The following is a 26,717-nucleotide window of genomic DNA, read 5'->3' as shown; positions in this document are numbered from 1 at the left end:
CTTTGTAATTTATCGATCACTTACCGTATGGGTACTTCTAATAACTTGTCTTATATCATAAAAACTTGTAAACCTAATTGTTTCTATCTCACAACTCACGTACACCTCACAACTCCCTGTCTAACCTAGTCGCCAAGAACAATAATGAGCACTGGGCACTAGCCTAATGAAAAATAGGTTGACGTCAGTAAAAACTCATTCCATACTCTTATTTGTCTTTGTGTTCTTCAATGTTAAATGTAATTTTGGTGATATTTGAGTACAAGAAATAACGGATTTATGTCAGTGAAAGCTCATTCGAAAATGTGTCTTGTGCATTTTAACTGTAATTTTGAAATATAAATATGAGTCTCTATGTACTTCAGTTTATTAGATTGTGGATATGCATTTTAAATTGTTGGACTTATCAAGAATTATTACTAGATTGGTTGTTATTCAAATTTCAAAGTGGTGGAACTTTGAGTTTGCAAATCTTTGAAATTTTTTTGTAATATAAATGAGTTTTAAAACTGATGTAGTAAAAAGAAGAAAATATATAGGCCCGACCCTAAACTGTTAAAGAGGGCTTAGGGTAGGGTCAGAGCTTGAAATTTAGACTTATGACCCGGCCCTATAGGGATTTTAGGGCCGGGCTAGCCCAGCCCTAATAACTGAAATGCTTTAAATGTTTAGGGCCGGGCTAGCCCGACCCGGCCCATTGCCCACCCCTAGTGCTAGACCACTTATAAGCACTTGTAAGTGGTGGACCACTTGTTTTTATCCATTTATTTTTTCCCACTTATAAGTAGCCAACGGTCAAAAAAACTTATAAGTAGGGCCGAAAGTTGTAAGTGAGAAAATCCTACTTACGCCAACTTATAAGTTGGGATTAGACATAAAATTACATAACTACCGATGAACGCATATAAAATTACGTAACTAACCAAATAGCAAATAAGTTTATACAATGAGAAGAAGTTAATGTCTTTCCAATAGCACTTCATGATTATCATAATAAACAATATGTCTATTGTGGATTGTTTAATGCATGGTCTATATGAATTTATTCTACTTCCATTAAATTGATTTCTTATATGATCGTCATTAATTTCGACAATAGAGTACATGTGTTATTAAAATATGAATAAAATTGTAATGTCGCCACTTATAAGTACTTGAAAAAACAAACACCCCTACCACTTATCTTATATATAAAGCGGATACCAGATTTTCCAATTAGTTCCCGTATTTCCGGTTTTAACACAGTTTTTAATCTGAAGGGTACCGGAAAGTTAGACAGCCACTTTCTTTTTGCTCTTCATAAAAAGGGTAAATCGGTAATTTAAAGCATTCCCATCACTATAAAACTGAACGTCTTCAGAAAACATAAAACAAAGAGACCGTTTCGAGGTTTCCCCATTAAAAAAAAAATTTAACCGTTCGTTCGTTGTCTTCTCCGTTGAAAAAAAAAACATTGGGTTGAAGCCATCAATTGTCATGATTCAACCATTGGCATATCCGTGCCGCACTTGGCACTTCACCACACAAAAAGACAAAAAATGACAACTCATCGTGGTTATTTTAGGTAGAAATAAAAAGCGGTACCTACTATAATCTCCGTCTCATAAAATATGCCTTCTGCAAGAGTTTCTGCAAAAAAGAGTGTAAGAACTTTCCATTTCTACACTTTAAAAGTTACTTTTATTATGCCTGGTAAACTTATGCATGCTATTTGGTACGAAGGTTATGGTGCTGCTATTGCCTTAAAGGTAACTTTTATTTGTAAAAACTGTAAAAGTTATTGCTTTATTTTCTTGATTCCAATCAATAAATATATTTGTGGTCGCTGCAGCATGCACAAGTTCCGGTTCCCAGTCCAAAAAAAAAATGAGCTTTTACTTAAATTGGAAGCAAAGAGTCTGAATCCATTGGAAAATTCAAAAAGGCCTACTGCGCCCTCTTTTTCCGTGCAAGCTCCCTCACATGCCCGGTACATTCTCACAATTTTTAAGATTCTATTGATGTGTCAGTATGTATGAAATGTATCACAATGGCAATTGAATTAAGCGAAGATCTTCAATTTATGTTTTTTGAACTTAATTTTCATAAACAGGGCCAAATAATCCCCAAATACTTAAAAGAAGCAGTATAGTTCTTTGAATTTAATATCCAACCTCATGCATCTAGAACTCTATAAGTTTAAATGGCTTGACCTCTAATAGCATCCCAAAGTGTACTTCCAAGGAGATCGTGACCCGGAAATAACGCTTGAGAATAGCCTACCCTCGGGCCTCGAGTATCACGAACCTGCAAAGTAGTGTGACCAGATTGATTCTCGTGCAGTGCACGAAAAGAGACACATTCTAGGAAACATTGGATTGAAGCGAGTTGGTGAGGCACCGCCTAAGGCCGATATTCCCAATTAAAACCTGATTACTATAAATGAATAGTCTACCTACGAAATGAACGATGAATCCACAACGTAAGTAAACTAAACTTCTACTTTTACGTGCCTAAGTTATCAAATCTTCAACTCTCGAATCTATCGAAATAGAATGGAGTACGAAGTTCGTTCCACTCCTAGTGCTCTAGCATGGATGTTTTCTAATCTAACTAGTCGCTTTTAAGTCTATGAGAGTTTTACGAAGGGAATTATACTACGATGCAACTACCCACAAGATGCAACTAGTCGGTTATCGTAATACTAAGGGAATGCTACGTTGATTCTATGATAAGGAGTTAGAGGGGGATTGATTCCACTATAACTCATCTTAATCCACTAACGATTTAATCGTCAGTAATCGAATTGAACCGCTTCAAGAGAACAATTGGTTATTCCTAATCCCTAATTATACATGGCATTTCTACCAATTCATAACTAGCATGTGAACAATTAAACCCATTCTCATGGTGAACTAATCATTTCTAGAGTGGAATAGAAAAATCGGACGACTCCACGATAATCGAATCAAGCTTTCATCAAGGCTTCACAACCCCCTCTAATGGAGGTTTAGCCTTGAATCATTCATAATCATTTCCATTTATATTAAAACTAAACATAATATAAAGCATTGAAATTTATTTAATTAAACAATAATGAAATCTAATTTAATGACTAAATTGAACTAAGGACATGAATTGAAATTAGATCTAGAATTGGAATTGACAAAATCGAAATTGATAAAGAATACTACTTTATTGATCTAATCAAATGAAGAACAAGATTCAAGGTTTAATCTAATGAAATGAATTAGATATTGAAACTATACTTAATAAAAACAATTAAATAAAACTAGATCTAGAAGCTATTTTAATGGCTACTTTCTATTCTAAGCTAACTATTATTTTCTAACTACTTTATCTACCATTAATGAAGAGCTAAGCTTTTGTTTTATACATTCAGATCCAAAAACGTGCATGGGCTTGGAGCCATGTTTTGGGCCGAGAGAATCGAAGCCCAAAACCCAATTCTTTCAAATCGAGAAAGGCCTCTTCTTCAGCTGCAGCTGGCTTCCACAGACTTTTCGTCCACTTCTGCTCCTCTGATTGGGTCAAGGCTTGGACCATTGCAAAGCTCTTTCCGCGCCGGTCGTTTTGACATAAGGTAGGCCTCATTCCGAGGTCTGAGTCCAAAGATATGGCATTAGGAAGTTCAACTGACTTTTGCTCCTTTATTTCGCTAAAAATGGCATTTACGCACATAATGGACTTTGAAGCCTAAAATGCATAAAACACGTAATCAGTATTAACTCTTACTTATTATTCACATAATTGGTCTAACAGTATGATTATTAAGGGGTTAAAACTACAGTTTTGGGCTCTTATCAAACCACCCCCAAACAGCATTTTGCTTGTCCTCAAGCAAATATGAGAAATTAGAATAAGTGACCAAAAATGGAGTTCTAACTACTCTCGTTTCGCTGAGTGCGATTGCATTGACCATATGCAACAAGGCCTTAAACCACTAGGAATTCCCTAGTGGACGAGTTATAGCCTCGTGAGAGTTTTCCAATGAAGGTACTCACAAACTTCATCTATACTACAACGACTAAGAAAATAAAACTATTGTTTCCTTATTCATGCTCAACTATCTATACATCTCTCTAGCAATTACATAAGAATAACCAGTCAAAACCCTAAGTTAATATATGCATAATAATCAATCATCTACAATAAACATATATACAATGAGTAGTACTATCAAATGTTTAGCAGGTTTGTTTTCGAGAACTTCGGAATAAGCGTCCTTAAGTAGGTTCTCACAATAATAGTCAAGAAACAACACTGATTTTTGCACTCAAGTTTAAGCTACTCCAATTAATGCAGTGGGCACACTTTACCTTACAATCTCAATGACAACAAGGAAAGGGTCGATCAAACACATCGCCACTTACTATCACACTCACCTATTCCTAATTGAGCTAGAGGTCTTTATTAGGTATTACGGGGATTAGGAGGTGGTTTAAGAAGGAAGGAAATGGATATTCAAAAGGACAAGTCCGAGATAATAGAGTCTTCAGATTATGTAACTTAGAGAAAACCTTGTTATTTTCTTTTTGCTTCTATACTTTGTTTCCATCCTTAGCCATATTTTTTCTTTTTTTTTTTTTTGGCTTTTGACTCCCTTTTATTCTTTTTTTTTTTTTGGAGTTTTATTTTATTTCTATTTTTCTTTTCTTTGGATGGAAACTTCTTTTCTTTATTTTCAAGCAACTAACAATTTTTTTTTGTTTACACGTGTTTTCTCTCTTCTTTCTTCACTCATTCTATTCTCGGACTTATTCTAAATTGGGTAGGTTGATTTATTCTCTTTTTTTTTTATTTTGTTTTTGTTTTTGTAACAGGGTAAAGGAATTGTGGTTTATGGAAGGGCTAATGAAAGGCTCGAGTGGGACTAATTAGGAAAATAATTCATAGGTTTGAATTTCCGGCTATATCGATCCAAAAGCGGCCTAAATTCTCACTTAGGATATGGTTTAGTGATCAAGCAAGTGGACGTGTGATTTCTCTATCCGGATTTTACTTCTCCCCTTGTGTCATTTCTCAAATGTTTATTTCATATAAGGCTTTAGGCTATATTCTCACGAGGATTTGTAGAATAAGTACTCTAGCCTAGATTTGAAAACTTCATCGCTAACAATCATAGATACTCATGTAATATATTTATAGATAGATGCAAAGATTATTACCTACATTATTAACCTAAGTTTCTAACCATTATTCGATGCAAATGACTATGTGAGACTTCTAGATTGTTAAAAGCATGGAGAAAGATACAATACCAATATTCCTAAGTGTATAGCATGACTTATTTATTTATATTTTTAAATTTTTGAAATTTTAACTAGAAAACAAATGCATATTATGTCTATCTATATCGTAACAGATGTCTTAATTACACGTGTTTCTATGCCCCCCCCAAACAAAAAGCATGCTTTGTCCTCAAAGCATTTAAATAAAGAGGGTAGGAAAAATACCATTGAAACGCGTGAATTTCAGGAACATCTGCAAAACAAAGTTAGAACGTACTAATATAGGAAATAAAAACTGACACAACTCTATAAGAGTTCTACCCATTATGGGGTTAACATAATTAAATTGCTTAGGACATAAGCAGACACTAACAGAACTTAAACTTACCTCCACTCCCGTTGTTATTCGTCATCTTCGTCATCCTCTACTTCTATAAAGAAGTGAGGTTCCTTCGCGTCCTGCCATGCTATGATAATTTGCCAGGCTTCACGCCATTTATCATCTATGATTGCTAACCTATTAAGTGCCACTTGGTCTGATGGGGTGTAGGGCTTAACCTCGGTGAGGTTGTATCCGCCACCCATGCCAAGTCATTGCAACGGAAAGATCGAATAGTACTATTGGTGGGTCGCGACCCGTCTACCTTAATCCAATCCCGTGAAGCGTGTACAAAAAACAGGAAAGAAACATAGCATAATACGTGAAATTAGAACAGGCATAAGAAGGTACTTATGCCTCATGGTATGGGCTCGTGCTAAACTAGACATCAAAGTCCCGGGAAGGTCATAGAACCGGGCGCCCATTGGCTAAAGCAAGGAAAACGCCTGCAAGTGGCGCCATTCACGTAAGAAAACGCCATTCCCCTAAAATGTTTAGCATAATCCAAAACATAACAGTTCCTATGTTCATGGGACGGGGCTACCAAGGGAACGCGTTATAGTCCCCTTGGTCCTCAATCACGGAAAATGCCGCCCCATAAGCCTCGTGCGGCAAAGACTCATAAGTATAGACATGCATATTATCGAATCTAATAGCACCATGGGTCTTGTATCTCAGCCGGGCATAGCAAGTCCAAGAACAAATGCTAGCAAGAACCGGTAATTTCCATTGGTTCATCGTCAATGTTGATGGAGAACACTTGTTCTCCATCCGGTCTCAAAGAAAATGCAGTTATTATAAAAATAAGATGCAAGTCTTTGGAGAATAAAGTTCACCGGTGTTACCATAAGAGGTTCCCAACCAACGATGTGATCACTCATGAAACCAAGCACCGTAAGTAGTGCTTTGGAACAAATCTTCGAAAGACTGTTCCGTATCAATGTTGGAGATGTCATCTCAAAATTACGCTTTGGAATAGCTGCGAATGATCCGGATACTACGAAAAAACTGGAAAATTTCTGGTCCGGAGAAGTCGAGGCGCTGCGCGCTCGATCGAGAAGGCTCTTTGTATTTTTAGAATTCCAAGAACTTAGCTGGTCGCTTGACTTGAAGCGCTGGCGCTTCGAGCAAATTTTTCGACGACAGAAATGGGCGAGTGGCTTCTAAACTAGAAGCGCTGGCCCGAAGTTGCGATTTTGTGAAAATGGAGACTAAACGTGGGAATCGCGGGTGTGAAGGGTGAGTGATGGAGTTTAGGTGTAGTGTGAGTTGTGAGGATAGATTGTATCAAGTTTATATAGGTTTAAAGTTGCTAGAATGGATCGGAAGGTTGCCAAAACTAATTACGGCAGTTTCAGGAAATCCTAAAATTTCCAAACTCGAAAACGGAAACAACTCATCTCCTGGATTCTAATTCAAACCCAGTATCTCTTATTTGGATTTTATGACTGAATGTACCTATTTAATCTAGATTTCATCCTACAATGAATCTCAATCATAGATATGCCTAAACTACCATATTTTCACCTTACTCATGAGAAATTCTAACACTAGGGTTTTTATAAAAATACAACTTGACATAATCAAACCACCCCCAAACAAGTTGGGAAGGTGGGGGTCAATATGAAAAACAAGCACACAAACTGAAAATAACCCCTTATATTAAAATTTTTCATTCGAGGTCCTTTTCACTTACAAAATTCAAATTACGGAAATAAAAGTTACATTACAATAAAGACAACAAAATAAATAAAACAACAACTTATAAAACACAAATAACACGACTATCACGCTCATCCTCTCTAAACACCTCGCCATCGGGTGGCGGAGGGCCTGAACTTCAGTGGTGGCTCACGGGCTCCGAAGGTCCAAAAGAAGCCGTCCTTCGCCGACGACGCTCATGTCTCGTAGTTGTGTCCCCGGGCAGAATGCGAGGTGGGAAGCGTGCTAGCATATCCACTCTAAACCGGCGGCTGGGCTTCCATCTCGCCCGCCGCTGCTCCCATCTCTCATCCTCCCTGGGCGCGGATCTCGAAGTTGTGGTGAATGGTCGCTGTCGAGTCCGGAGGTCTACACAGAGAGTGTTGAATGAACGCGATGCCCCTATGTAGCATAGTGCGCCAAAGATCGACCAACACCTGGAAGGCATCCGTATCAAAGCAAGTCCCATCCTCCTCATCCTCCTCCGAATCATCCTGCTGTCCCCGGCCTCCTCTTCTTCTTCCTCTCTATCCTCGCCCCTCAACCAAACTTGTTGGACACACTCCCTATAGATCGCGGGTTCCGTGCGGGGTAATGTAAATCCTCTCAGATGCCGGAGTTGCCTTCATCTTCAGATGATCTTAGTGATAAGCACAGGAAGAGGTGCCAAAGACCTTCCGAACCCCCTGATCATGTTCAGCAAAAACTCCAGGATACAGAAATCATACTTCTGCTCCTGGAGTACCCAGAGGACGTGGAGGCAGGTCAGACCGATGTCACTGACCTTGTCCTTGCCTAGGACATTCCGACCAATCCACTGAGCTGTAGCCAGTTGGTTGGTCCTGAGGGAAGCCTGGCGAACACAATGGGAGTTTGGATTGTAGCTCCCATTGATGACAGTAATGCCCATCAAGGGCTCAACCCCGTCAAACTGAGGATCCTGTAAAGTGGCATCCAGATTGATTCTAGGCGGAATGCCTAGAATCTCAGCCAACAGGCCCGTAGTCAACTCCCTTCTCTTCTTCCTGACCATCACAAAAATCCTACTCCCCTCCAACTCCCTAGTGTTGTAGAATCGTCGGACCAAGTCTTCGTGGTAGAAGTCCTCGGTCGAGTACCAGAGACTATTCCAGTCTCTACTAGCCATTTCGTCACCGTAAAACGGCGCGAAATGGTCGGCAGTGAAAACTTGCTCCGGTATGATTCGGCGTTGACCCATCTAGTTTTTGGAATGGAGTGAGGGTTGAAATGTGATGTGGTGGTGGTGGAGTGGTGGCGGCACAGCACCAAATTTTGTAAATTTCGGTGGGTTTTGGTGGTTGAAATCGGTGGTGTTTGTGGTGGTTGGTGTTTGAAGTCGATTTGGGGTTGGGATTTGATTTTTTTGGCGTGGGTTTATGGTATTTCTTTTTAATTTTTATTTTTCTAGGTTTTGAGCTTGTTAATGGCGGTGGAAGATGGAAGAACGATGAACTGTTGCTAAAGAAGGTAAGGCCAGCATCTCCATGGGCTGGTGGGGCTGGTTGGCCCAAGCCCAAAATCGAAATTTTTGATTTTTTAGATTTTTTTTTCGCTGAATTTCAAATCAAAATTCCCGCTTAGCCGTTACGGTCCGATTTTTGCGAATGAAATATGGAAATGATCAGGAGAGAATTTCCTATCCAATGATCCATAAAACACTCTATTCCGACTTCAGATGACATACGTGATAGTGGAAAACGCCTCGAAATGCGCGTGCATGACGTAAGTTATCGCGAAAGCGAATGAAATCTAAATTAATAGATTATGTCAATCCGAATCGTAATACAATAAAACGCCTAAGCAACTCTAATGGGACATAAAACATTTTAGTATGGAAATTTAACACCCACCCCCAAACAAATTTTTACAACGAAGCTTCAAAATTTGTTTTAGCAAATTGGTCTTTTAAAGTCGATTCGAGACTTCCTAGATTACTATGTTTATTTTATTTTTTTATTTTTTATTTTAGTTTTAGAAGGAAAAACAATAAGCAATAATGACATAATTCACACCATAGAGAAACATGACTCAAAAATCCGAGAAAACATGCAAGAGTGGAAAACGTGAACTATGTGAACCGTGGACTTAGGATCCGGTACTTACAGCCACACACTCCATAGGGAGGGCCCGGTTACCTTAATGGTGCATTCACCAATATATTGGAATGAAAGGAAATGCACCAACACAGAAATTTGAGTCGTTTATAGTCAGATACTCAAGACTTTATCTAAAACATATGTATGAACATGCAGTTGATCATATATCAACAACCAAATAGTTGTGGATCATTCCATAAATAAATATCACAGAAAACATATCCAAACACAATCAAACACCAAGATTTCCCTCACGACCTGACCTAGTGGAATCCAAACGAAGTTGGATAACCCTATTGTGTAACCTATCATGCACCTTCTTTTTTCATTTTGAATGAGTGGGTGTTCTAGTAAATAAGTGTGGAAAAGTGAATGGTTGTGGAGAATATGGTGGATATGGATAAGTTGTAGAAAGACAGCTTGTACACAATGAGGATGTGGTTTTAGCATCGAACTCATTCATTATGTGTGTAGGGACTGCCTCGGTTCTGAAAATGAAGGTGTCAAATAGGTTGTCCTTCCGAAGTATCCGCTTGCTAGGAGGATTTAAAAATTATGAAGCACAGGAGAAACAAGAGGCTCGAGTGCAAACTCGAGGTTCCTTTGAAAGGGTGGAAGGAGGGGAATCGAGGTGGATGTTGTGCAAGTTAGTTCTTGATAGGGTGAATTGTCACCTACTCGAAGAAACTCATCAAATTCCTCATCAAGATTGGTCATATCCACATTACTATGGTAGTCCTCTACATCTTTGAGAAAGTTATCTATCCCGTCCTCATCAATAATATGTGTATCGACTAGTGTAGGAATGAAAATGTTGGAGTCTGACTTTCCAAAGGAAAGAATTTTCGGCATATGACTATCAGGGAACGTGTTGTTGAAATAATCTCGAGCAAAGCTCTCGATCATGCTAACCTCTCCATCCATAGACGAATCGGGTAACTGTGTCCTTGTTTTAAAAACATTGACTTCAACAACAAGATGGCCAAAAGACATGGACATTGAACCATCACGGCAATTAATGAGCGCATTGGGGTTGCCAAGAAAGGACGCCCTAGAATGATCGGGAGAGTCGTTAGCTTAATGTATCGAGGACTACAAAATCAGCCGGATAGTAGAAATCCGCACTTTTACCAACACATTTTCGACTACACCCTTAGGATACTTAATAGACCGATCCGCTAATTGCAACGCCATTTTAGTGGGTTGCATTTTGTCTAGACCTATTTGTCTATACAAATAAAATGGGAGTAAGTTAACACTAGCCCCCGTGTCTAATAATGCGGTGGTCGATAGGAATCTCCTAAGGTGCATTAGACAAGAGGATCTACCGGTGGTCCTTGTACTTAACAATTCCATTATGTTCGGATAAGGTTGGGAATTGTTCGTTAAAAGGCGTCTTTCGGTATATTTGTCTTTACGCCTAGTAGTACACAATTCCTTAAGAAACTTAGCATGGTGTGGTAGCTTTTTATAGCTTCGAGGAAAGGAAGGTTTATAGTTAGATTCTTGAAAACGCCCCTAATCTCCTCGTAATTTGTATCCCTAGTTAACATGGCTAATTTTTTGTGGAAACGGTGGTTTCGGCTCTATATTTAGCAATGGTATCATTTGGATGTTTAACCGTGGCTTTTCGTTTCTTAGGTTGTGTTGTAACTGGTACCTCTACAGTGGTAGGCTCTTCAGTTTCTATTTCGGTATCTAGTAAAATAGCAGGTGTAGGGGCTACTGGTGGGGTAACTATAGGCATAGTTACTTTGTTATCAACCACTCTGCCAGAACGGAGAGTGGTGATGGCATTTATCTCACCTACATTTTCATATTCATTACTAGTATTATCGGTGACCTCAAAGGCTGTGTTTGTTGTTTTAGGATTAGGTATTGCGTTACCTTAGAAACACACCTTTGGGTTGGGCTTTATCTTGAGCCAATTGTTGGGTTAAATTATTTACGGATTGTAGAAGCTGTTGGTTGGATTGAGCCATGGTTTGGAAAAGTTTTTGGCTCACTTGTATAAAGGTGTCTAGACGATCCGGTTGTGTGGGTGTAGTGGTCACGGGTGGTGTTACTGGAACTATTTCCCGTGAATTATTTATTGGTGGATTTTGATAGTTATTATTTACCGGAACGATACCTCTATTAGCATTATAATTATTATAATTACCTTGACCTTGTGCTTGACCTTGTCGAGGTTGCACTTGGTTGTTATAATTATTAAAATTACCCTGACCCTGTCCTTGTCGTAGTGGGGCTTGGTTAAAGCTTTGCGTAGGCCTAACATATTAATTATTGTACCCCTTCGAGGTGTGACGTTTTGGTTATTTCTCCAACCGAAGTTGGGATTTTGTCTCCAAGTTGTTAGGTTCACTATTAATGGAACAAGCCCTGTTCATAGGCTATAGACAATTGTGAATCGGGATGCTCGGGACTCCAAACGTAAACTACATGGATTTGAATTTACATTCATGACGGGATTGGCTTTTGTTGTACGTAAAATGGCATCTACCTTTTTAGTGAGGGATTCAATTAGAGTTTTAAGCTCGGGGATCTGATTTAACCTCAAACATACTTGGTAGCCTTAAGCGTGGAAGAAGAACTAGCGGAGCGGGGATATCATCACTACCCCCAGGTTGTTATTTCGCTTAGTTTGATCCTCTAAAAATTTATAAGCCTCCGAGGCTCCTTTACTTAAGAAACTACCCCATTCATTATGTCTAGGACTTCTTTATGGTGATGTTGAAGTCCTTTGAAAAGGCACACGAACTAACGTGTCTTTGCTAAGTTATGGTGTGGACACTCTATAAGCAGATCGGTGAAACGATTCCAAGCCTCTGAAAATGATTCATGAGGATTTTGTCGAAAAGAAATGAATCTTGGAAAGCATCTCATCCGTCTTTAGGGGTGGGTAAAATGTTCCATAAACGGTGAACAAGTTTAGCCCACGAGTCCACGTAATTAGGCTTTGGGTTAACCAAAGCCGCCTTATCGGCTAAGGTGAAAGGGAATACCCTTAATTTGATTTGTTCAACCAACCGTAGGATGGTGGAATGTTGTAAGGACTTGTTCAATCCTACGCGATGTCTTTGGTAAGGTTTTTCATGGTCTAAACCATGAAAACGGGTAACAAATTAAAAATATTTGGAGGGATTCTCAAATCCCCGGTGGGTCCGCTAGAACGATGCAAGATTTGGGGCTATCGCTCAAGGCTTTGTAGAAGTCCGAGAGGAGTCTCTTTCTTCCCCATTATATCGGTGGTGTGTGTGATATAGTAGCTAGAGGTGTAGTTTGTGGTATACTAGATAGACTTGTTTGTTGATGTTGTTGTGTATTTACGTTAGGTGTTTTTGTTCGGCCAGACCTTAATCTCATGCAAGGCTAAGTCGAGCTTAACTAAACATGCAACACTCCAAACAATTCTGATGTACTAGTATAAACCTCTAACGGAGACGCGAGGTGTGGAAGAAAGGAATACCCGACAAGGTCTTTGCTTCGCTTTATGAATAGCGTCTTGTGTACGCGTGTTCAGTGTATATAAGAGAGTAGAACACTGAAAACTTGACAACTCGAAGTTTGAATCAACCTCGCGGAAATCCGAAATTCCGGAATTTAAAGGTTGGCGCTGGCGCTTATCTTAGGCGCTGGGCTTCTATGTAAATTCGAAAGTCCGGTAACTTAGCTGGTCGCGCTCTTTTGCGCTGGGGCGCTTCGATTGTATTGATCAAATTCCAAGAAACATAGCTGGTCGCTCTCTTTGTATGCTGGCGATTGTATTTCCTCGAATTTTTCCAAAACTGAAACGGCAACCACAAGTATGAATCAAACAAGGGTGGGTGGGTTTAATGGGACTTAAAATTACTAATTCTATTATGAAAACAATGCTAAAGTGCAACTAAGATGGCGGCCATTTGATTACTATAAATGAATAGTCTACCTATTTAAAATGAACGATGAATCCACAACGTAAGTAAACTAAACTTCTACTTTTCGTTGCCTAAGTTATCAAATCTTCAACTCTCGAATCTATCGAAATAGAATGGAGTCACGGTTCGTTCCACTCCTAGTGCTCTAGCATGGATGTTTTCTAATCTAACTAGTCGTTTTTAAGTCTATGAGAGTTTTAAGGGAATTATACTACGATGCAACTACCCACAAGATGCAACTAGTCGGTTATCGAATACTAAGGGAATGCTACGTTGATTCTATGATAAGGAGTTAGAGGGGGATTGATTCCACCATAACTCATCTTCATCCACTAACGATTTAATCGTCAGTAATCGAATTGAATCGCTGCAAGAACAATTGGTTATTCCTAATCCCTAATTATACATGGCATTTCTACCAATTCATAACTAGCATGTGAACAATTAAACCCATTCTCATGGTGAACTAATCATTTTTTAGAGTGGAATAGAAAAAAATTAACGACTACGATAATCGAATCAAGCTTTCATCAAGGCTTCACAACCCCCTCTAATGGAGGTTTAGCCTTGAATCATTCATAATCATTTCCATTTATATTAAAACTAAACATAATATAAAGCATTGAAATTTATTTAATTAAACAATAATGAAATCTAATTTAATGACTAAATTGAACTAAGGACATGAATTGAAATTAGATCTAGAATTGGAATTGACAAAATCGAAATTGATAAAGAATACTACTTTATTGATCTAATCAAATGAAGAACAAGATTCAAGGTTTAATCTAATGAAATGAATTAGATATTGAAACTATACTTAATCAAAACAATTAAATAAAACTAGATCTAGAAGCTATTTTAATGGCTACTTTCTATTCTAAGCTAACTATTATTTTCTAACTACTTTATCTACCATTAATGAAGAGCTAAGCTTTTGTTTTTATACATTCAGATCCAAAAAACGTGCATGGGCTTGGAGCCATGTTTTGGGCGGAAGAATCGGGGCCCAAAACCCAATTCTTCAAATCCAAAAAGGCCTCTTCAGCTGCAGCTGGCTTCCACAGACTTTTCGTCCATTTCTGCTCCTCTGATTGGGTCAAGGCTTGGACCATTGCAAAGCTCTTTCCGCGCCGGTCGTTTTGACATAAGGTAGGCCTCATTCCGAGGTCTGAGTCCAAAGATATGGCATTCGGAAGTTCCGCTGACTTTTGCTCCTTTATTTCGCTAAAGTGGCACATTTCTGCACATAATGGACTTTGAAGCCTAAAATGCATAAAAACACGTAATCAGTATTAACTCTTACTTATTATTCACATAATTGGTCTAACAGTATGATTATTAAGGGGTTAAAACTACAGTTTTGGGCTCTTATCAAAACCCGTTAAGTTCGAAAGTTCAAATCACACGCTTCGCCCTTTCCATCACTTAAATTACAGCGGAAAAATCTCCGAACAGGCGTGCCCTTTCCATCACTCCTTAAATCACAACGAAAGGAAACAAAAAAAAAATAAACGGCACACAAATCTTATATTCACAAATCTCTAAAGTCTCTTCATCATCCGAAACTCTGTTACACACAAATTCAAATTCATTGTTTCTTTTTTGATTATTTATTGTTTTCGTTCTTTTTGTTTTACTGAACCGAAATTGTTCTAACCAGATTATCAATCTCTCTTATTCTGTCATCGGTTCAATTCATTTTCATTTAGTCACTCTCCAGTCCCAATGTTAGAGGTAGGTTTTTTCTTCGTGAAAATACAGCCTTCGCGGTTTCCAAATTAAAAAGAGAAAAAATAAAAAATAAAAACCGTTCCTTCTTCTTCTCTGGTTGTTATGGCTAATCAACAAATCAGGCTTTGCAAACAACTATGATTCGTTCTTCAAATCAAAAGGTCTGGCTGTCTTTTTATTTTTATTTTTATTTTTTTCTAATATTGTATTTCTTTTGGAATCCAAAATCATTACTTATGCAACTTTGGTATGGTACTATTTTCTTTGGTTTTCTTACTGTCGTGTGTCGATCTTCTCCTTTTTTTTTGTTGGTTTTACATTGCCATAATTTAGTATTTTCTTTTCTTTCAGATTAACTTCAAGGGTCTGTCAAATTACTCTCAGGTATGGTTCTTCAATTCTCTGCAATTCAATTCAGTTCGAAGTATTTGTTGGATTTCACATTTCGCAATTTCATGTTTTGTTTTCACTACTTTACCAAATTAAAAAATCTACCTAAACTCGGGTAAACAATATGGGTGTCTCTACCTAAGAAACTCCTATCTCTCAGTTTCTATGGTTGAAGTTTTTTTCCCCTGTATTTGTTTTTTATTATGTGACAATCGAAAATCTTCTCTGCAATCACATTTAACTCAGTTGTTCAAGGACGTTCGACGAAGCACTTCAATACCATATCTAGGTTAGTGTGTTTTTCTTCTTTTTTAAGCATTGCAATCACCCATCAGTTGAGTACTGTCTAATGAAACTGGTTTCAAGTTCATGAACTTTTTAAATCAGATTTACTAACTATCAAGTCTTCAATTGTTTTAGTTGATCTCTTTCAAGTTTAATGAAGATTTTGTCATTCCATGGCCTGAGCACTGCAATGCAATCACACATCTAGGTGAAAACATGCGAATTTTTGAATGAACGTATTTACTAGATGTCCACGATGATTTCTAAATGGAGTTGGGAAAAATTTAATATCTTACTGAAATCAGTAAGACATTTTCTTTCATTTCGTTTTTGTTCATGGATAGTATGTCTTTTCTTTATATATTCATTTATGTTTTTATTTTTATTTTTGTGTAGGAGCACAACAAAATATGAACGACTTGAAGTGTGAAGTGGAAATAAAGTAGTTGTATTTTTTTCTTATAGATTTTTCGAAGAGTCCTTTTTTCCGAATACAAGGTATGTTTCTGGACATTAAAGTCTTATGCTATGTGCTGAGTTTTTGGTGCTTTTGCAATGATAAACCTTTTTAATGCCAAACAGGGAGACACTATACCGTTATACCATGTTGTACAATTTCGACACAAATCTAATTTTTTTTGTTGACGGAACTCCTGCTTATTATGTGATTTTGTTAACATTGATATTTGTTGTGTTTGTGTACTCCCTTATATTCTTAACTTTGATTGTCTCTGAATACCGGTCTTTGTGTCCTTCCCTCACTTTGAAGTATTTGGTGTCTACATCAATAGGAGTAAATAAAGGACTCAGGAAGATAAGTGGTTGAATGGTTGTGAAGAGTAGATGGTCCAATTGGCTAAATATACACTTATAACCCCTTTATCAAGTTTTTGTCTGTTTGAATTGCTATCTAATAGTTGATTGTTTATGGTCTGAGTGATTGTTATTTGCTCAACTTTCATATGCAGCATCACAAAGCACGACATCTATCCTAAAGACAATAAATGCAACACGATTTTATCAGCTTGCTTACAACACTGTAGTCCAAGTTGTGTTACAAGACAAAGGGATTATTGCACCAAAGTTTTTGTCTGTTTGAATTGCTATCTAATAGTTGATTGTTTTTGGTTTGAGTGATTGTTATTTGCTCAACTTTCATATGCAGCATCACAAAGCACGACATCTATCCTAAAGACAATAAATGCAACACGATTTTATCAGCTTGCTTACAACACTGTAGTCCAAGTTGTGTTACAAGACAAAGGGATTATTGCACCAGAGTGTCATCATATACATGTGCATACTTTCAATTAAGAGAATCTCAACCCAATCAAGAGGAACACAAATCGAGTACCATATGCTGGAAGGAGTGCTATTAGATTCAGAATAGACAATCAAGGTAACCACTACATTCACCATGACAGTATGTGATGGTCCCAAACATTCAAGCATAATTATGCAAGACTTGCACATTTTCTTTTTTCAGTTTTTTTCTTAGGTATTTGGTTCTTGCATTGCCATCTAGATGTCATATTTCGAATCAGCAAGAAGTCAACAAATCACCATTTATGTGATTAACCATTTATGCTAATACTTTCTCACTGTCACCATTTATGACAGTTAGAAAACTATGATCCATTTTGGTTTTTTTTTTTAAGATTCTGTTTCGATAATTATTGCCTCATTTTGGGTCTGCATTTTGAGGATTGTACTTTGAATTTTCAGATCCATTTCATTTAGTTATCTCCCAACTAAAGCCAAAACAGACTAGGCGTATTCCAGGCTTTCCTAGAGTAGAAAAAAATAGTTCCTCCTCTCCCCTCTCTATGTATATGTCTCCAGTGGCAACTTAGCACTTAGCGCTTCTCTGTCACATCTTCCTCATATACACTGATCTTTCTCTCTGAATAAGTTTCAGACCCACTTCCCTATTTTATTTTCTATTTTTTTGTTGAGGCATTGATCCTGTCCAAATTTCTTAGGTATGGGTCGGATTACTGATGTCTATCCTTTCACATTTTGAGTTTTCATGTAGTTGTCATTTCAATGTTGTTGTCCCCCTCTTACTCTTTGCTTCGTCAATCCCCATCTTCATCTTCCAATGCACTCTGGGGTATAACTTCCTCACTTTGCCTCCCTATATTTGAAATAAACCATATAAAATAGTAGAAACCTGCACAATTACATCCACTCATCTCCGAAATCCCCTTTCACAGATTTTGCGTTATAATAGAAATCCCACATTGCATTTACCTTTTGCGTTTTTGTTTCTAATGTTTTATGCATGTATGTTTATAATGATTACCCTTTCGAGCTGCAGATACACTCCGGGAAATTTTATGTGATTGTTGTGGTTTTAATGACTTTTTTTCCTTTTAAGATTTGGAGATGGAAAGTTTGAATGAATGGAATCATTGTTCCATTTTTTTCGTCATACCTTTTTCATATCTTTAGTGATTTGACACAATAGTTTTGTTATAATGGATATTGGTTTTGAAACTTTAGCACTCAGTGCACAAAATAGTCAAGGTCCAAGATATTAATGGCTAATGGCGATTAATGGCTAATGACGAAAATATGGAGATTCATAATATGGAGAAATAGTCAAGATGCATTAAACGTTGGGGGGACACATTGGAGGTATTGTGTAACCCACAACATGTCTTTATATTGAATGCCCTTTGTTTTATATTTTTTAAAGTTAATTCGAAATATAATATATTTGGAGTTATGATTAAACTAATATATTTGAAATTATTGTGATTATTAGGCAACGTTTGTAGGAATATACTTCCCCCCTCTCATGCTGGTAGCCCGCGAGATATACATTGCCGTTATCAGGATGCAATGACATTAGTAAAGAGGTATGGAACACTTGATTTATTTATAACCGTAACCTTTAACTCATCGTGGCATGCAATTAAAGAAGATTTAGAAACTGGTAAAAGTTCACAAGATAGGCCTGATTTATTCACTAGAACATTCCATTATGTTTTAGCAGAACTAAAGCATGATTTATTTCATAGACATATATTTGTCAGAGTTATTGTATAGGTCCATGCATGTTATTGATTTTCAAAAAATAGGACTACCACATCCTCATTTCTTGATTATTCTACATGAAAATGATAAATACATAATCCTGTAGATATAGGTAAAATAGTTTCTGCAGAGATCCCCGATTCCGATACGTAGCCTTCTGTATACTGCTGCTAAAAATCATGTGACGCATAGTGCATGTGGAACTCTTAATATAAATGTTGTTTGTATGAAAAATGGCAGATGTGAAAGTGCATTTCGTAAGTTATTTGCACCTTCAACTTCAAATATATGAGACATGATAATGGAAGACATGTTCGTATAAATAGATTCACTATAGACAATCGTAACGTTGTTCCGTACAATTCTTATTTGCTTTTGAAATATAATTGCCATATTAATGTTGAGATTTTTTCAAGCATAACTTTTGTTAAATATTTATACAAATATGTTTATATAGGACCTTATCGGGTTTCATTTGGAGTTAGTACTAGGCCTTATGGAATTGCCGTTGAGATTTCACAATTTGTTAATGCGAGATGAATATACCCTCCTGAAACTTTCTGGAGAATATTTAAGTTTCTTATGAATGAATGGCATGTTTCCTTCAGTTGTGGCATTGCAAATACATTTGCCTTTAGGCAACAAGTTACTTACTATATTGGTGAAATGCTAGAAGATATAGTCTTTGTTGATGAATACAGATTGAAAACAATACTTACGGCGTTTTTCAGAACAAATAGTATTGATGTTCAAGCACACCAAATGATACATAAGCCAAATGATCTTGATAGTAAAATATAATTAATTCAATAACTTTAGTTTCCAAGTACCAATGCAGACATAAACATATTGTTGCTATGAATATTTTGTTTTAGTTATATATTTTTTTATATTGCAGATCCATAATTTTTATAGTCATTAAACAACTTCATTCACTTGGATAAAAGATTGAAAGATGAATATGCAGGTACATTACCGTAAGACTTAAAAAGGTACATCCTTTGAAGTCACATTGCCAAGTAATGTCTATAAATTTGAAGGTATAATCTAGCTCCCATGAGCTACTTCAAACCGGAAATACGAGAACCAACTATCTTAATGCTCCAGATCTGGATGAGAATTATACTCCTTTTAGTCTATAAACCTTTTAAATATTATAAGTATGTTACCGTTAGATTTGACAGGGTACATCTTTTGAAGTCACATTGCCAACTGATGTCTATAATTCTGCAGGTAGGATCCACTTCCTTAGCCACTGAATTTCAGACCGCAGTGCAAGATCGAAACTACCTGAGGAATCCACCAGGGTGGCACTCCTATGGGGCTTTATCGTACATCTCTCAACAAACTAATTAATGTGATAAACATGGTGTTCTGAATTCTAAATTCTGACAAGTTGATAATAAGAGTTTTGTATAAAAGTGACACTGACATAATATACAGATATATATATTTTGGAGATGACTGCCTCTCAATCTCACTATGGGAACAAAGTTGAAATAGCAAGGAAAACCCGATTTTCCTGCAGAGTTACAAACCCCATCCATGGTCATTTGTTTATGGCAGCATACATCTATTAATACTTAGCACTCGATCTTTCATACTCTTTTCATTGTATTTTTAAACTTATTGTTAATGTTCTCTCTTCTTGGACCTCCTAATGTAAATGTTGTTTATGTGTCAATTTCAAATGATGATTTTTATTTATTATGATTTATATCTGTGAAAAATACACGTTATCTTTCCAACTAAATTTTATATTTATGCCCTCTCTATAGGTCTCATCGCTAACATTGCTTAAAAGTTTGATAAAAGAGTTGAATTATGAATTATTATTACATAAATATATATGCCCATTTACCTAAATCTATATATAGCTGAAAATTAATTTTTCGTTGATATACTTTCTTATTCTTATGAATCTAACAGGAAAACCACAAACTAAAAACTTTGAATTGTGTACAATTGTTTTTTGGAATGCTAAAGCGCTTATCAAACACTTTCTTGAGTTTACTTGATTTTAGTGTAAATGGTTGAATGAGTTGGCAAATAATTGTCCCTATAACGAGTTGGCAAATAAATGGCTGAATGAGTTTGGCACAACTTTTATAATAGTTTTGTGTCATCATACTTGGTCCTTCAATTCCTAGATAAAACTTCACCATCGTTTTTACACAACACGTGCAACGACGTGCCCGTTTGCTAGTAAGTAGTAAAAAACAAACAGATTTTAGGACATACTTATAAGTGCTAGGAAAAACAAACACCCCCTAAGTGTTAGAAGTTATAAGTTGAATGGTTCGGAATCTCCAAAAGAGAGCGCAGAAAAACAAAAAACAATAAAACTCTAGACATTACTATTTTACAATCATATGACAATTCCTTTCAAAATAGGTTTCAGGCATTAAATAAACTTTTATGGTCGTATTTTTTTCTTCAGCAAAAATGGTGGCCGGCCGCCACCGTTAATTCTCTATATGTTATTGCTACCATGGTGAGCAAAGCACCATGAAAATGACGAAGAGGGAATAATAGCTGAAGACAACGTGAAATGATTATGGTGAACTGATCAACTCATTTTTCTTCTTTTCAATTTTCTTTTACTCCAAACTCTACGGTCTAAACTCTTGAGTAGACTTCATACTTACATACCGTTATAGGGTTAAAGAATTTAGACCTGGAATAGTTGAACCTGAATTGAAGATAAAGAAGTCCCCACTTGTCTGCATCGGTTTTATTGTTGCATAATCTGGTATTCTAGTGTACAAAGTCCAGAATTCCGTTAGAAAAGTTGTCCTTATAGGCGATATTGGTTTAGCAGTAGCGCTTTTTTAATAGTGAAAAAAAAAAACGATTTAGCACTTCAAAATTCCTTCCATTTGGTGCTTTGTAAGCAAAGTTGATAATGCGATATATACCTTACCACCCTATAAATCTTCCATTTCTACAACAAAACCTGTACTAGATGATACTTGCATAAGTGCATAACACTATTGATTTACCTCCTGGACAAAAATACAAGGCAATGCACACAGAAATGTACAGAAATGGATTCCCTTTTTGGAAGATACCTGGTTGCTAACAACTACACCAGTCTCAGACTTCATGTCATTGTACTGGGAATGTGAAGCAGCAATAAGAGCTGCCCCAATCACGGGGGACATCATTAGCATGCTCGATGACAACAGTGTCCTTAACCTCCTCCCCAGTAACTCTTTAAGGGTGTTCTCCAAACACTTGGTGAGTTCTGAGTAATGCTTAAATACTCCACCATCGATGGCTATCACTGTCTTCTGCTTGACTCCCTTTTTGACTGTCTCTCTTCCTATTTTTTTTTCAAGATGCCTAAGATTCCAGCTGCAGAAAGGCGAGCTCCACGCTCTGCAACAATGACACAGACCTCAACAACTACTTTTCTAGTTGTCAAGGATGTGTTAGATATCCCCAAGATATCTTGCAATATGCTTCCGACCACTCTTAGATCAGGAGAATTGTCGTGATGCATCGCAGACATTTCATGAGTCCTCAATGTAAATGGAATTCTAAGCTTTGAGGGAACGGTATCACCAAAAAAGTCAGCTTCTTCAGCCATTTTAAGTAATACCCTGCGCACAATATCCCCCATGTACTTACCAGATATAATCTTCCCAAAACTCTGTTCACCAACATTTAAACTCTCCACATCCAGAGCATGATCATATTCTGTCAGAGGAAGATGTACTGATCTGAAGTTACCCCACTCCATGTTAATAACCATCTCTCCTGATTTAGGTAGAACACCATGCCACTTAGAAATCGCATTTGCACACTCCACATATGCCGCATTTGTTCCAGTACCTAAGGTCACTGCAGCAACGACATCATTATTGAGGTATCTGCCACCAGCCAAAAAACTTAATTGTGTCGTTGACTACAGCCGCCACACGCATATCAACACCTTTGCTTTTCATGGATTGTGTCAATTGTGCCACCAGATCTTGGTCAACCGCACCATCTATGGATGACGAGTGTTTTGTGCATTTGATAGGAGTCCCGGATGTACGTGTCATAGGGCATGAGAAACTAAACCCCATTTCCCTTTGCCTACTAGGAGAAATATGAAAATCACCATCGCCTTCCGTAGCAACAAAGGTTGCTAATTCCTCAGTAATAAAATCACATAGTCCTTTAGAAGTTCCAACCATCATATGAGGAGGTATTGACACTTCAGTAGATTCTTGCTCAAGAACACGTCTTTTCTTTCTACCCAATTGTACACGTGAAAGGCAGAATTTTGTTCCACCAAGGTCCAATGCATAGAATAATCCGTGCTCATTCCCTGTAGGAAGATTATCAACAGAGCTGATAAGCATCCCAAGTGTACTTCCACCTTCTGAAGCTAAACCAGCATGCATTTCAACAGTCATGGCTTCAGCAACTTGTTTCAATTTCCCAAGTGGTGTATCACTCATGTCTTCGAATTCTTTCAGTATCGCCATAGCTTTAGCCCAGTTAGCGGAACTCTGCGTTCTGCATTGCACAATTAACGTCAATTAGGAAATGAAGGGGCATCAAAGATTTAATTTCAGAAAGAAAAATCTCATAGCTAGTGTTCTTACCGTTCACTCCGGGTGAGAGAGACATCAGAAGAAACTGATGAAGGAGGAGGTCCACTAATTGCTGTGGAGCTAGCTCCCAATTTGCTTACGTTTAAAGAGAAGCTATATGGATAAAGCGGATCGGGAGGGGGTGGAAGTTGTATGTACCCCTCAAGAACTTTCACCACCTTGCCCAAGGTTGGTCTGTCACCGGGATTGTGCTGAGTACACCACAATGCGACAATTGCCAATGTTGTTGCATTTTCTCTATCCATGTCCTCAATTCCACATTCCTCCATAATTTCGTTTACTTGTCCATTCTTAAATTTTTCCCAAACTTGTCCTGGAAACCAATTATCGCCTACACAAATTCTCCTCCTCCCCAAAACTTCGAACAACATCATGCCGAAACTGTAAACATCACTTTTGTAAGTTATTGGCATTTGCATCCACATTTCTGGGGCAGCAAAGCTACGGGTCCCTCTGAATTCAACCAAAGATATATTACTAACATCTCTTTGAGAAACCTTGGCAAATCCAAAATCTGAAATCTTAGGAGAAAGATTTGAGTCAATGAGCACATTACTAGCTTTTACATCATAGTGAACTATTACCTCGTGGCAACTTTCATGCAAATAAGAAAGCCCTTTTGCTGTCTCAGTTGCAATATCATACAACCTCTGCCACGGCAACTTAAGATGGTTCTCATACAAAATAACATCCAAAGATCCATTCTCCAAGTATTCATAGACAAGTGCTTTCATGTTCGTCTCAAAACAATACCCATAAAGTCTAACTAGGTTTCGATGAGAAGTGCTGCTCATTGATCTCACTTCAGCCATGAATGTGTATTCCATAACATCCACTGCGGTTTTTTTTAATTTCTTAACTGCAACTTTCTCACCATTAGGTAATTGGCCTTTAAAGACGTCTCCATAAGCGCCAGAACCTATTTGACAAGTGAAATATTCAGTAATCCTCATAAGATCTTTATGTGAATATCGTCGTATTTTCTCTCTTTCAAGTTCTAACGACACTTCCATTGCATTTGAGCTAACAATGGCCCCTTTGAAAACTTTCACCACTTTGAGACTTTCAAACATTTTATTTTGAAGCTTGTCCCTACCATCAAAATGTAGATTATTTACTCTATAAAGTTTTTCATTCCTTTTTTGTACTTCATCTACATCGTATTCTTTGAGTTCTACTTCTGATGTCAAATAGTTCTCCATTTGGCTTTCTCCTGTTCACGCCACTGGGTCCAAACTTCAAGACTTCAATCCCGAGTGATATAATACTCTAGCTTCAAGTGGCAGTCAAACCAACTATAATGGCAGTAAGACCGTAAGAGAGATTAAGAGATTCACGTCTGCGAAAGAATACATAAATATAGAATCTTTCAGTTTATGTATTGAAAACACTTAATCATTTAAGCATACCAGAGAGCTACACATGTTATTTCGAAGATCCCACAAATGAGCTAGCGCACAAAAGAATAATTTCACATGCAAAAGGATTTTTTTTAAGACAACAACTCTGTCGTTGGTAATTTTGTTTTATTCTAAATAATTTCATTACATGAATTAAAACATAAGCATAAATTTTATAAATATATCAGTCCAATATGTTCCAAAATTTAGAGATCCAATATACGCAATGATAATGATATTCTCAACTTTGGATTATTCTGCCAATTGAAAAATATTTTTTAGCGCGAGTATGTCGCTACGCTGCACATGGAAAAATGGGAGTAAGATCTCGGAGGAGAGTGGGTCTCAAGAAAAGTTAAGAGTCTCAATAGCTAGTATGTCGCTACGTTGCACATGGAAAAATGGATTTCTTTTTTATTTTGTTTTCCATAAACCATCTGAGTGCAACTTCACAAATCAAACAAGAAGCAAGAAAACAGAAGATACATGGAGCAAATATCATTAAAACAAACAAAAGACAAAGGAGAAACACAGAGCTAGGTCCCCTCATATTCCCCACTGGAGTTACTTCAACACCAACATCGATCACCCAAGTGTGTTGTTGGTTCTCCCAAAAAGAAGACCCAAAGATCTCCAAACTACGAAGCACGAAACTCTGTGAAAGCAACAAATTAGCTACTCCTAGAACGAGAACCTCACCAAAACCCCTACTAAACCCCCCCAAAACTAGCAAAAGGAATTGAAGGAGAATAGGTAGATCTGATCAGATTTAAGGTTGCGACTTGCAGAGTAGATTTTGCTTTAACTTGGAAAACTGGACTTTCCTGATATTAACCTTAGATTATAACACCAAAAGGTTGCACTGAGTTTTTGAAAATTTTCAAAGGAACATGCCATTACCTCGACCTAATCGACTCTGTAAGTTCATCAGATATCTTGGTTCCATTTCTTTGTGCCTGTAAAAGTAAGAGACACTTACTACGACTTGGTGTATCAGTGTATGTACAACTTTAAAACCATAGGCTGAAGTAACAAGTGGAGGCTTGGATATACTTACCAACTAAGCCGTGTAAAGATTGTCAGGGGACGTTTTATAGCATAACTTCCAAGCCTCTGTAGTCTGGTGCGGTGGTGAAATGAAGAACTCTGAAGTTCGATCAGAGTTTTTTGAGTGATAGACTGGACTGCTACTTTTTTTTTTTTTTTTTTTTAATATGGCAAGTGCAAATGCTGAAACAGTTTCCCTTTTAGTCAAGCAGATGCAAGAAGACTTCGTAATTCAGTTCACATTTACTTTTATTAAAATTTAAAAGAATAAATTCTTTAATGCGCGATAACAGTTCCAGGTTTCTGGAATTCCACTAAGTGCAGATTCACACAGATGATTAAATATTAATTAAATATACTTTCTCAAACTAATACTTAAGGGTAGAATTTATTGAGCTGAGGGCTCAGGCATGCTCGAGCTTGTTCATTTAATAAACGAGCCAAGTTTGAGTTTATATTATAGGTCGTGTAACAAACGAGTTTGATGAAGCTCGGTTCGATAAGTTAAAATAGTATCACCTTAGTGTAAAATAACCGAACTATTTGGACTCGGCTCGCTAAAAACTTGACTCGGGCTGGTTCATGTATTAACTTGAGCATAGTGAAATTCAGCTTGATTAGTTCGAATTCCATCCTTAGAGGCTTAGGGTTACGTGCATGGGTTGTGACCAATCAATGTTCCCATTCCAACTACACCAATCTTGTCGCAAACAGAAGTTTTTGCACGTCCTCGATTGTTGAAACCATATGTTCTATACTTCTATACAAGTTTGTACGGAATCTATACAAGTTTGTACGGAATTTTGTGTGGAGTTTGGAGTTTCATGTTCTGTGTTGAAGTGTATTCATTCTCATCTGCCGGCAATT

At 37.3% G+C, this 26,717-nt stretch overlaps 1 long non-coding RNA gene and 1 pseudogene across 12 annotated transcripts; one reads left to right on the top strand and one right to left on the bottom strand.

The window, feature by feature from the left end:
* The first annotated feature begins 1,387 nt into the window (after positions 1-1,387).
* LOC147522959 (uncharacterized) lies at positions 1,388-20,480 on the top strand. 11 transcript variants are annotated; one of them, XR_015215305.1, is made up of 9 exons: positions 1,388-1,748; positions 1,832-1,969; positions 15,431-15,463; positions 15,716-15,758; positions 15,890-15,962; positions 16,151-17,153; positions 18,260-18,394; positions 18,525-18,618; positions 20,030-20,480. It is a non-coding gene; the product is annotated as an uncharacterized LOC147522959 (long non-coding RNA). The 11 variants fall into 11 exon arrangements; XR_015215287.1 differs by having other exon boundaries at positions 15,890-16,058; XR_015215295.1 differs by having other exon boundaries at positions 1,388-1,643; positions 1,723-1,748; positions 15,431-16,058.
* A 1,170-nt stretch (positions 20,481-21,650) lies between these two features.
* On the bottom strand, positions 21,651-26,018 carry LOC147522958 (hexokinase-1-like; annotated as a pseudogene). Its single transcript, XR_015215260.1, has 4 exons — positions 25,861-26,018; positions 25,704-25,759; positions 23,395-24,742; positions 21,651-23,305 (listed from the first exon to the last, which is right to left on the bottom strand). The product of XR_015215260.1 is annotated as a hexokinase-1-like (transcript).
* Between the last annotated feature and the right edge of the window lie 699 nt (positions 26,019-26,717).

This window comes from Coptis chinensis, chromosome 1 (genome assembly GCF_015680905.1).
Source record: "Coptis chinensis isolate HL-2020 chromosome 1, ASM1568090v1, whole genome shotgun sequence".
NCBI lineage: Eukaryota > Viridiplantae > Streptophyta > Magnoliopsida > Ranunculales > Ranunculaceae > Coptis > Coptis chinensis.
This window is presented reverse-complemented; position numbering and strand designations above follow the sequence as displayed.